Genomic DNA, 13,639 nt, shown 5'->3' with positions numbered 1-13,639 from the left:
TGCCACAGCATGTCACCCCTCTCGGGACTAGCTGATGTCAAGTTTACTGTTTAAATGACTTTTAAGACATTAAACAAGTGAGTTAAAAGCCTGACAATCCTTTTGCGATGTTAATAAATCAAAAAAAAAAAAAAATGAAGATTCTGAGGGCTGCCTAGAACTTTCAACCTCATGCACTGTAGTCTGCAGTTGTCCAGTTGCACCAACCCTTTACATTGGAAATTTCTGGTGCTAGTTCTTATGACCTATTCAAACAGCAGGGTCCCACAGTCCCTTTTCAGTGTCAATTCTAACGTGGCATGCCACCTAGATATATCTTATATCTCCTTCAAATCAGTGTTTTCATTACTTCAAAATTACTTCAGGCATCTCACCTCTTAGTCTCTTGTCTTATGTTTCATACCTTTCAGCAATTGAATGTTTGGAAGCACTTGGAACTCCAGCATGCCACAGCATGTCACCCCTCTCGGGACTAGCTGATGTCAAATTTACTGTTTAAATGACTTTTAAGACATTAAACAAGTGAGTTAAAAGCCTGACAATCCTTTTGCGATGTTAATAAATCAAAAAAAAAAAAAAATGAAGATTCTGACAGCTGCCTAGAACTTTCAACTTCATGCACTGTAGTCTGCAGTTCTACAGTTGCACCAACGCTTTACCTTGGAAATTTCTGGTACCAGTCCTCATAACCTATTCAAACAGCAGGGTCCCACAGTCCCTTTTCAGTGTCAATTCTAACGTGGCATGCCACCTAGATATATCTTATATCTCCTTCAAATCAGTGTTTTCATTACTTCAAAATTACTTCAGGCATCTCACCTCTTAGTCTCTTGTTTTATGTTTCATACCTTTCAGCAATTGAATGTTTGGAAGCACTTGGAACTCCAGCATGCCACAGCATGTCACCCCTCTCGGGACTAGCTGATGTCAAATTTACTGTTTAAATGACTTTTAAAACATTAAACAAGTGAGTTAAAAGCCTGACAATCCTTTTGTGATGTTAATAAATCAAATTTAAAAAAAAAGAGGATAGGATTCTGACAGCTGCCTAGAACTTTCAACTTCATGCACTGTAGTCTGCAGTTCTACAGTTGCACCAACGCTTTACCTTGGAAATATCTGGTGCTAGTCCTTATGACCTTTTCAAACAGCAGGGTCCCACAGTCCCTTTTTAGTGTCAATTCTAACATGGCATGCCACCTAGATATGCTTATATCTCCTTCAAATCAGTGTTTTCATTGCTTCAAAATTACTTCAGGCATCTCACCTCTTAGTCTCTTGTTTTATGTTTCATACCTTTCAGCAATTGAATGTTTGGAAGCACTTGGAACTCCAGCATGCCACAGCATGTCACCCCTCTCGGGACTAGCTGATGTCAAGTTTACTGTTTAAATGACTTTTAAGACATTAAACAAGTGAGTTAAAAGCCTGACAATCCTTTTGCGATGTTAATAAATCAAAAAAAAAAAAATGAAGATTCTGAGGGCTGCCTAGAACTTTCAACCTCATGCACTGTAGTCTGCAGTTGTACAGTTGCACCAACCCTTTACATTGGAAATTTCTGGTGCTAGTTCTTATGACCTATTCAAACAGCAGTGTCCCACAGTCCCTTTTCAGTGTCAATTCTAACGTGGCATGCCACCTAGATATATCTTATATCTCCTTCAAATCAGTGTTTTCATTACTTCAAAATTACTTCAGGCATATCACCTCTTAGTCTCTTGTCTTATGTTTCATACCTTTCAGCAATTGAATGTTTGGAAGCACTTGGAACTCCAGCATGCCACAGCATGTCACCCCTCTCGGGACTAGCTGATGTCAAATTTACTGTTTAAATGACTTTTAAGACATTAAACAAGTGAGTTAAAAGCCTGACAATCCTTTTGCGATGTTAATAAATCAAAAAAAAAAAAAAATGAAGATTCTGACAGTTGCCTAGAACTTTCAACTTCATGCACTGTAGTCTGCAGTTCTACAGTTGCACCAACGCTTTACCTTGGAAATAACTGGTGCTAGTTCTTATGACCTATTCAAACAGCAGGGTCCCACAGTCCCTTTTTAGTGTCAATTCTAACATGGCATGCCACCTAGATATGCTTATATCTCCTTCAAATCAGTGTTTTCATTGCTTCAAAATTACTTCAGGCATCTCACCTCTTAGTCTCTTGTTTTATGTTTCATACCTTTCAGCAATTGAATGTTTGGAAGCACTTGGAACTCCAGCATGCCACAGCATGTCACCCCTCTCGGGACTAGCTGATGTCAAATTTACTGTTTAAATAACTTTTAAGACATTAAACAAGTGAGTTAAAAGCCTGACAATCCTTTTGTGATGTTAATAAATCAAATTAAAAAAAAAGAGGATAGGATTCTGACAGCTGCCTAGAACTTTCAACTTCATGCACTGTAGTCTGCAGTTCTACAGTTGCACCAATGCTTTACCTTGGAAATATCTGGTGCTAGTTCTTATGACCTATTCAAACAGCAGGGTCCCACAGTCCCTTTTTAGTGTCAATTCTAACGTGGCATGCCACCTAGATATGTCTTATATCTCCTTCAAATCAGTGTTTTCATTGCTTCAAAATTACTTCAGGCATCTCACCTCTTAGTCTCTTGTTTTATGTTTCATACCTTTCAGCAATTGAATGTTTGGAAGCACTTGGAACTCCAGCATGCCACAGCATGTCACCCCTCTCGGGACTAGCTGATGTCAAGTTTACTGTTTAAATGACTTTTAAGACATTAAACAAGTGAGTTAAAAGCCTGACAATCCTTTTGCGATGTTAATAAATCAAAAAAAAAAAAAAATGAAGATTCTGAGGGCTGCCTAGAACTTTCAACCTCATGCACTGTAGTCTGCAGTTGTACAGTTGCACCAACCCTTTACATTGGAAATTTCTGGTGCTAGTTCTTATGACCTATTCAAACAGCAGGGTCCCACAGTCCCTTTTCAGTGTCAATTCTAACGTGGCATGCCACCTAGATATATCTTATATCTCCTTCAAATCAGTGTTTTCATTACTTCAAAATTACTTCAGGCATCTCACCTCTTAGTCTCTTGTCTTATGTTTCATACCTTTCAGCAATTGAATGTTTGGAAGCACTTGGAACTCCAGCATGCCACAGCATGTCACCCCTCTCGGGACTAGCTGATGTCAAATTTACTGTTTAAATGACTTTTAAGACATTAAACAAGTGAGTTAAAAGCCTGACAATCCTTTTGCGATGTTAATAAATCAAAAAAAAAAAAAATGAAAATTCTGACAGCTGCCTAGAACTTTCAACTTCATGCACTGTAGTCTGCAGTTCTACAGTTGCACCAACGCTTTACCTTGGAAATATCTGGTGCTAGTCTCTTGTTTTATGTTTCATACCTTCCAGCAATCGAATGTTTGGAAGCACTTGGAACTCCAGCATGCCACAGCATGTCACCCCTCTCGGGACTAGCTGATGTCAAGTTTACTGTTTAAATGACTTTTAAGACATTAAACAAGTGAGTTAAAAGCCTGACAATCCTTTTGCGATGTTAATAAATCAAAAAAAAAAAAAATGAAGATTCTGAGGGCTGCCTAGAACTTTCAACCTCATGCACTGCAGTCTGCAGTTGTACAGTTGCACCAACCCTTTACATTGGAAATTTCTGGTGCTAGTTCTTATGACCTATTCAAACAGCAGGGTCCCACAGTCCCTTTTCAGTGTCAATTCTAACGTGGCATGCCACCTAGATATATCTTATATCTCCTTCAAATCAGTGTTTTCATTACTTCAAAATTACTTCAGGCATCTCACCTCTTAGTCTCTTGTCTTATGTTTCATACCTTTCAGCAATTGAATGTTTGGAAGCACTTGGAACTCCAGCATGCCACAGCATGTCACCCCTCTCGGGACTAGCTGATGTCAAATTTACTGTTTAAATGACTTTTAAGACATTAAACAAGTGAGTTAAAAGCCTGACAATCCTTTTGCGATGTTAATAAATCAAAAAAAAAAAAAAATGAAGATTCTGACAGCTGCCTAGAACTTTCAACTTCATGCACTGTAGTCTGCAGTTCTACAGTTGCACCAACGCTTTACCTTGGAAATATCTGGTGCTAGTTCTTATGACCTATTCAAACAGCAGGATCCCACAGTCCCTTTTTAGTGTCAACTCTAACTTGGCATGCCACCTAGATATGTCTTATATCTCCTTCAAATCAGTGTTTTCATTGCTTCAAAATTACTTCAGGCATCTCACCTCTTAGTCTCTTGTTTTATGTTTCATACCTTTCAGCAATTGAATGTTTGGAAGCACTTGGAACTCCAGCATGCCACAGCATGTCACCCCTCTCGGGACTAGCTGATGTCAAATTTACAGTTTAAATGACTTTTAAGACATTAAACAAGTGAGTTAAAAGCCTGACAATCCTTTTGCGATGTTAATAAATAAAAAAAAAAAAAAATGAAGATTCTGACAGCTGCCTAGAACTTTCAACTTCATGAACTGTAGTCTGCAGTTCTACAGTTGCACCAACGCTTTACATTGCAAATTTCTGGTGCTAGTTCTTATGACCTATTCAAACAGCAGGGTCCCACAGTCCCTTTTCAGTGTCAATTCTAACGTGGCATGCCACCTAGATATATCTTATATCTCCTTCAAATCAGTGTTTTCATTACTTCAAAATTACTTCAGGCATCTCACCTCTTAGTCTCTTGTCTTAAGTTTCATACCTTGCAGCAATTGAATGTTAGGAAGCACTTGAAACTCCAGCATGCCACAGCATGTCACCCCTCTCGGGACTAGCTGATGTCAAATTTACTGTTTAAATAACTTTTAAGACATTAAACAAGTGAGTTAAAAGCCTGACAATCCTTTTGCGATGTTAATAAATCAAATTAAAAAAAATAAGGTTTCTGACAGCTGTCTAGAACTTTCAACCGCAAGCACTGTAGTCTGCAGTTCTACAGAGGCAGCAACGCTTTACATTGGGAATATCTGGTGCTAGTTCTTATGACCTATTCAAACAGCAGGGTCCCATAGTCCCTTTTCAGTGTCAATTCTAACATGGCATTCCACCTAGATATGTCTTATATCTCCTTCAAATCAGTGTTTTCATTGCTTCAAAATTACTTCAGGCATCTCACCTCTTAGTCTCTTGTTTTATGTTTCATACCTTTCAGCAATTGAATGTTTGGAAGCACTTGGAACTCCAGCATGCCACAGCATGTCACCCCTCTCGGGACTAGCTGATGTCAAATCTACTGTTTAAATGACTTTTAAGATATTAAACAAGTGAGTTAAAAGCCTGACAATCCTTTTGCGATGTTAATAAATCAAAAAAAAAAAATAAAGATTCTGACAGCTGCCTAGAACTTTCACCCTCATGCACTGTATTCTGCAGTTCTACAGTTGCACCAACGCTTTATACTGGAAATTTCTGGTACCTGTTCTTATGACCTATTTAAACAGCAGGGTCCCACAGTCCCTTTTCAGTGTCAATTCTAACGTGGCATGCCACCTAGATATATCTTATATCTCCTTCAAATCAGTGTTTTCATTACTTCAAAATTACTTCAGGCATCTCACCTCTTAGTCTCTTGTCTTATGTTTCATACCTTTCAGCAATTGAATGTTTGGAAGCACTTGGAACGCCAGCATGCCACAGCATGTCACCCCTCTCGGGACTAGCTGATGTCAAATTTACTGTTTAAATGACTTTTAAGACATTAAACAAGTGAGTTAAAAGCCTGACAATCCTTTTGCGATGTTAATAAATCAAAAAAAAAAAAATGAAGATTCTGACGGCTGCCTAGAACTTTCACCCTCATGCACTGTAGTCTGCAGTTCTACAGTTGCACCAACACTTTACCTTAGGAATTTCTGGTGCCAGTTCTTATGACCTATTCAAACAGCAGGGTCCCACAGTCCCTTTTTAGTGTCAATTCTAACGTGGCATGCCACCTAGATATGTCTTATATCTCCTTCAAATCAGTGTTTTCATTGCTTCAAAATTACTTCAGGCATCTCACCTCTTAGTCTCTTGTTTTATGTTTCATACCTTTCAGCAATTGAATGTTTGGAAGCACTTGGAACTCCAGCATGCCACAGCATGTCACCCCTCTCGGGACTAGCTGATGTCAAGTTTACTGTTTAAATGACTTTTAAGACATTAAACAAGTGAGTTAAAAGCCTGACAATCCTTTTGCGATGTTAATAAATCAAAAAAAAAAAAAAATGAAGATTCTGAGGGCTGCCTAGAACTTTCAACCTCATGCACTGTAGTCTGCAGTTGTACAGTTGCACCAACCCTTTACATTGGAAATTTCTGGTGCTAGTTCTTATGACCTATTCAAACAGCAGGGTCCCACAATCCCTTTTCAGTGTCAATTCTAACGTGGCATGCCACCTAGATATATCTTATATCTCCTTCAAATCAGTGTTTTCATTACTTCAAAATTACTTCAGGCATCTCACCTCTTAGTCTCTTGTTTTATGTTTCATACCTTTCAGCAATTGAATGTTTGGAAGCACTTGGAACTCCAGCATGCCACAGCATGTCACCCCTCTCGGGACTAGCTGATGTCAAATTTACTGTTTAAATGACTTTTAAGACATTAAACAAGTGAGTTAAAAGCCTGACAATCCTTTTGCGATGTTAATAAATCAAAAAAAAAAAAAATGAAGATTCTGACAGCTGCCTAGAACTTTCAACTTCATGCACTGTAGTCTGCAGTTCTACAGTTGCACCAACGCTTTACCTTGGAAATATCTGGTGCTAGTTCTTATGACCTATTCAAACAGCAGGGTCCCACAGTCCCTTTTTAGTGTCAATTCTAACTTGGCATGCCACCTAGATATGTCTTATATCTCCTTCAAATCAGTGTTTTCATTGCTTCAAAATTACTTCAGGCATCTCACCTCTTAGTCTCTTGTTTTATGTTTCATACCTTTCAGCAATTGAATGTTTGGAAGCACTTGGAACTCCAGCATGCCACAGCATGTCACCCCTCTCGGGACTAGCTGATGTCAAATTTACTGTTTAAATGACTTTTAAGACATTAAACAAGTGAGTTAAAAGCCTGACAATCCTTTTGCGATGTTAATAAATCAAAAAAAAAAAAAAATGAAGATTCTGACAGCTGCCTAGAACTTTCAACTTCATGCACTGTAGTCTGCAGTTCTACAGTTGCACCAACGCTTTACATTGGAAGTTTCTGGTGCTAGTTCTTATGACCTATTCAAACAGCAGGGTCCCACAGTCCCTTTTCAGTGTCAATTCTAACGTGGCATGCCACCTAGATATATCTTATATCTCCTTCAAATCAGTGTTTTCATTACTTCAAAATTACTTCAGGCATCTCACCTCTTAGTCTCTTGTCTTAAGTTTCATACCTTGCAGCAATTGAATGTTAGGAAGCACTTGAAACTCCAGCATGCCACAGCATGTCACCCCTCTCGGGACTAGCTGATGTCAAATTTACTGTTTAAATAACTTTTAAGACATTAAACAAGTGAGTTAAAAGCCTGACAATCCTTTTGCGATGTTAATAAATCAAATTAAAAAAAATAAGGTTTCTGACAGCTGTCTAGAACTTTCAACCGCAAGCACTGTAGTCTGCAGTTCTACAGAGGCAGCAACGCTTTACCTTGGAAATATCTGGTGCTAGTTCTTATGACCTATTCAAACAGCAGGGTCCCACAGTCCCTTTTTAGTGTCAATTCTAACATGGCATGCCACCTAGATATGCTTATATCTCCTTCAAATCAGTGTTTTCATTGCTTCAAAATTACTTCAGGCATCTCACCTCTTAGTCTCTTGTTTTATGTTTCATACCTTTCAGCAATTGAATGTTTGGAAGCACTTGGAACTCCAGCATGCCACAGCATGTCACCCCTCTCGGGACTAGCTGATGTCAAATTTACTGTTTAAATAACTTTTAAGACATTAAACAAGTGAGTTAAAAGCCTGACAATCCTTTTGTGATGTTAATAAATCAAATTAAAAAAAAAGAGGATAGGATTCTGACAGCTGCCTAGAACTTTCAACTTCATGCACTGTAGTCTGCAGTTCTACAGTTGCACCAACGCTTTACCTTGGAAATATCTGGTGCTAGTTCTTATGACCTATTCAAACAGCAGGGTCCCACAGTCCCTTTTTAGTGTCAATTCTAACGTGGCATGCCACCTAGATATGTCTTATATCTCCTTCAAATCAGTGTTTTCATTGCTTCAAAATTACTTCAGGCATCTCACCTCTTAGTCTCTTGTTTTATGTTTCATACCTTTCAGCAATTGAATGTTTGGAAGCACTTGGAACTCCAGCATGCCACAGCATGTCACCCCTCTCGGGACTAGCTGATGTCAAATTTACTGTTTAAATAACTTTTAAGACATTAAACAAGTGAGTTAAAAGCCTGACAATCCTTTTGTGATGTTAATAAATCAAATTAAAAAAAAAGAGGATAGGATTCTGACAGCTGCCTAGAGCTTTCAACTTCATGCAATGTAGTCTGCAGTTCTACAGTTGCACCAACGCTTTACCCTGGAAATATCTGGTGCTAGTTCTTATGACCTATTCAAACAGCAGGGTCCCACAGTCCCTTTTTAGTGTCAATTCTAACGTGGCATGCCACCTAGATATGTCTTATATCTCCTTCAAATCAGTGTTTTCATTGCTTCAAAATTACTTCAGGCATCTCACCTCTTAGTCTCTTGTTTTATGTTTCATACCTTTCAGCAATTGAATGTTTGGAAGCACTTGGAACTCCAGCATGCCACAGCATGTCACCCCTCTCGGGACTAGCTGATGTCAAATTTACTGTTTAAATAACTTTTAAGACATTAAACAAGTGAGTTAAAAGCCTGACAATCCTTTTGTGATGTTAATAAATCAAATTAAAAAAAAAGAGGATAGGATTCTGACAGCTGCCTAGAACTTTCAACTTCATGCACTGTAGTCTGCAGTTCTACAGTTGCACCAACGCTTTACCTTGGAAATATCTGGTGCTAGTTCTTATGACCTATTCAAACAGCAGGGTCCCACAGTCCCTTTTTAGTGTCAATTCTAACGTGGCATGCCACCTAGATATGTCTTATATCTCCTTCAAATCAGTGTTTTCATTGCTTCAAAATTACTTCAGGCATCTCACCTCTTAGTCTCTTGTTTTATGTTTCATACCTTTCAGCAATTGAATGTTTGGAAGCACTTGGAACTCCAGCATGCCACAGCATGTCACCCCTCTCGGGACTAGCTGATGTCAAATTTACTGTTTAAATAACTTTTAAGACATTAAACAAGTGAGTTAAAAGCCTGACAATCCTTTTGTGATGTTAATAAATCAAATTAAAAAAAAAGAGGATAGGATTCTGACAGCTGCCTAGAACTTTCAACTTCATGCAATGTAGTCTGCAGTTCTACAGTTGCACCAACGCTTTACCCTGGAAATATCTGGTGCTAGTTCTTATGACCTATTCAAACAGCAGGGTCCCACAGTCCCTTTTTAGTGTCAATTCTAACGTGGCATGCCACCTAGATATGTCTTATATCTCCTTCAAATCAGTGTTTTCATTGCTTCAAAATTACTTCAGGCATCTCACCTCTTAGTCTCTTGTTTTATGTTTCATACCTTTCAGCAATTGAATGTTTGGAAGCACTTGGAACTCCAGCATGCCACAGCATGTCACCCCTCTCGGGACTAGCTGATGTCAAATTTACTGTTTAAATGACTTTTAAGACATTAAACAAGTGAGTTAAAAGCCTGACAATCCTTTTGCGATGTTAATAAATCAAAAAAAAAAAAAAATGAAGATTCTGAGGGCTGCCTAGAATTTTCAACTTCATGCACTGTAGTCTGCAGTTCTACAGTTGCACCAACACTTTACCTTAGGAATTTCTGGTGCCAGTTCTTATGACCTATTCAAACAGCAGGTTCCCACAGTCCCTTTTTAGTGTCAATTCTAACGTGGCATGCCACCTAGATATGTCTTATATCTCCTTCAAATCAGTGTTTTCATTGCTTCAAAATTACTTCAGGCATCTCACCTCTTAGTCTCTTGTTTTATGTTTCATACCTTTCAGCAATTGAATGTTTGGAAGCACTTGGAACTCCAGCATGCCACAGCATGTCACCCCTCTCGGGACTAGCTGATGTCAAATTTACTGTTTAAATAACTTTTAAGACATTAAACAAGTGAGTTAAAAGCCTGACAATCCTTTTGTGATGTTAATAAATCAAATTAAAAAAAAAGAGGATAGGATTCTGACAGCTGCCTAGAACTTTCAACTTCATGCAATGTAGTCTGCAGTTCTACAGTTGCACCAACGCTTTACCCTGGAAATATCTGGTGCTAGTTCTTATGACCTATTCAAACAGCAGGGTCCCACAGTCCCTTTTTAGTGTCAATTCTAACGTGGCATGCCACCTAGATATGTCTTATATCTCCTTCAAATCAGTGTTTTCATTGCTTCAAAATTACTTCAGGCATCTCACCTCTTAGTCTCTTGTTTTATGTTTCATACCTTTCAGCAATTGAATGTTTGGAAGCACTTGGAACTCCAGCATGCCACAGCATGTCACCCCTCTCGGGACTAGCTGATGTCAAATTTACTGTTTAAATGACTTTTAAGACATTAAACAAGTGAGTTAAAAGCCTGACAATCCTTTTGCGATGTTAATAAATCAAAAAAAAAAAAAAATGAAGATTCTGAGGGCTGCCTAGAATTTTCAACTTCATGCACTGTAGTCTGCAGTTCTACAGTTGCACCAACACTTTACCTTAGGAATTTCTGGTGCCAGTTCTTATGACCTATTCAAACAGCAGGGTCCCACAGTCCCTTTTTAGTGTCAATTCTAACGTGGCATGCCACCTAGATATGTCTTATATCTCCTTCAAATCAGTGTTTTCATTGCTTCAAAATTACTTCAGGCATCTCACCTCTTAGTCTCTTGTTTTATGTTTCATACCTTTCAGCAATTGAATGTTTGGAAGCACTTGGAACTCCAGCATGCCACAGCATGTCACCCCTCTCGGGACTAGCTGATGTCAAGTTTACTGTTTAAATGACTTTTAAGACATTAAACAAGTGAGTTAAAAGCCTGACAATCCTTTTGCGATGTTAATAAATCAAAAAAAAAAAAAAATGAAGATTCTGAGGGCTGCCTAGAACTTTCAACCTCATGCACTGTAGTCTGCAGTTGTACAGTTGCACCAACCCTTTACATTGGAAATTTCTGGTGCTAGTTCTTATGACCTATTCAAACAGCAGGGTCCCACAGTCCCTTTTCAGTGTCAATTCTAACGTGGCATGCCACCTAGATATATCTTATATCTCCTTCAAATCAGTGTTTTCATTACTTCAAAATTACTTCAGGCATCTCACCTCTTAGTCTCTTGTCTTATGTTTCATACCTTTCAGCAATTGAATGTTTGGAAGCACTTGGAACTCCAGCATGCCACAGCATGTCACCCCTCTCGGGACTAGCTGATGTCAAATTTACTGTTTAAATGACTTTTAAGACATTAAACAAGTGAGTTAAAAGCCTGACAATCCTTTTGCGATGTTAATAAATCAAAAAAAAAAAAAAATGAAGATTCTGACAGCTGCCTAGAACTTTCAACTTCATGCACTGTAGTCTGCAGTTCTACAGTTGCACCAACGCTTTACCTTGGAAATTTCTGGTACCAGTCCTCATAACCTATTCAAACAGCAGGGTCCCACAGTCCCTTTTCAGTGTCAATTCTAACGTGGCATGCCACCTAGATATATCTTATATCTCCTTCAAATCAGTGTTTTCATTACTTCAAAATTACTTCAGGCATCTCACCTCTTAGTCTCTTGTTTTATGTTTCATACCTTTCAGCAATTGAATGTTTGGAAGCACTTGGAACTCCAGCATGCCACAGCATGTCACCCCTCTCGGGACTAGCTGATGTCAAATTTACTGTTTAAATAACTTTTAAGACATTAAACAAGTGAGTTAAAAGCCTGACAATCCTTTTGTGATGTTAATAAATCAAATTAAAAAAAAAGAGGATAGGATTCTGACAGCTGCCTAGAACTTTCAACTTCATGCACTGTAGTCTGCAGTTCTACAGTTGCACCAACGCTTTACCTTGGAAATATCTGGTGCTAGTTCTTATGACCTATTCAAACAGCAGGGTCCCACAGTCCCTTTTTAGTGTCAATTCTAACGTGGCATGCCACCTAGATATGTCTTATATCTCCTTCAAATCAGTGTTTTCATTGCTTCAAAATTACTTCAGGCATCTCACCTCTTAGTCTCTTGTTTTATGTTTCATACCTTTCAGCAATTGAATGTTTGGAAGCACTTGGAACTCCAGCATGCCACAGCATGTCACCCCTCTCGGGACTAGCTGATGTCAAATTTACTGTTTAAATAACTTTTAAGACATTAAACAAGTGAGTTAAAAGCCTGACAATCCTTTTGTGATGTTAATAAATCAAATTAAAAAAAAAGAGGATAGGATTCTGACAGCTGCCTAGAACTTTCAACTTCATGCAATGTAGTCTGCAGTTCTACAGTTGCACCAACGCTTTACCCTGGAAATATCTGGTGCTAGTTCTTATGACCTATTCAAACAGCAGGGTCCCACAGTCCCTTTTTAGTGTCAATTCTAACGTGGCATGCCACCTAGATATGTCTTATATCTCCTTCAAATCAGTGTTTTCATTGCTTCAAAATTACTTCAGGCATCTCACCTCTTAGTCTCTTGTTTTATGTTTCATACCTTTCAGCAATTGAATGTTTGGAAGCACTTGGAACTCCAGCATGCCACAGCATGTCACCCCTCTCGGGACTAGCTGATGTCAAATTTACTGTTTAAATGACTTTTAAGACATTAAACAAGTGAGTTAAAAGCCTGACAATCCTTTTGCGATGTTAATAAATCAAAAAAAAAAAAAAATGAAGATTCTGAGGGCTGCCTAGAATTTTCAACTTCATGCACTGTAGTCTGCAGTTCTACAGTTGCACCAACACTTTACCTTAGGAATTTCTGGTGCCAGTTCTTATGACCTATTCAAACAGCAGGTTCCCACAGTCCCTTTTTAGTGTCAATTCTAACGTGGCATGCCACCTAGATATGTCTTATATCTCCTTCAAATCAGTGTTTTCATTGCTTCAAAATTACTTCAGGCATCTCACCTCTTAGTCTCTTGTTTTATGTTTCATACCTTTCAGCAATTGAATGTTTGGAAGCACTTGGAACTCCAGCATGCCACAGCATGTCACCCCTCTCGGGACTAGCTGATGTCAAATTTACTGTTTAAATAACTTTTAAGACATTAAACAAGTGAGTTAAAAGCCTGACAATCCTTTTGTGATGTTAATAAATCAAATTAAAAAAAAAGAGGATAGGATTCTGACAGCTGCCTAGAACTTTCAACTTCATGCAATGTAGTCTGCAGTTCTACAGTTGCACCAACGCTTTACCCTGGAAATATCTGGTGCTAGTTCTTATGACCTATTCAAACAGCAGGGTCCCACAGTCCCTTTTTAGTGTCAATTCTAACGTGGCATGCCACCTAGATATGTCTTATATCTCCTTCAAATCAGTGTTTTCATTGCTTCAAAATTACTTCAGGCATCTCACCTCTTAGTCTCTTGTTTTATGTTTCATACCTTTCAGCAATTGAATGTT

Source organism: Ambystoma mexicanum, chromosome 4q (genome assembly GCF_040938575.1).
Source record: "Ambystoma mexicanum isolate Mex_15411 chromosome 4q, UKY_AmexF1_1, whole genome shotgun sequence".
NCBI lineage: Eukaryota > Metazoa > Chordata > Amphibia > Caudata > Ambystomatidae > Ambystoma > Ambystoma mexicanum.
This window is presented reverse-complemented; position numbering follows the sequence as displayed.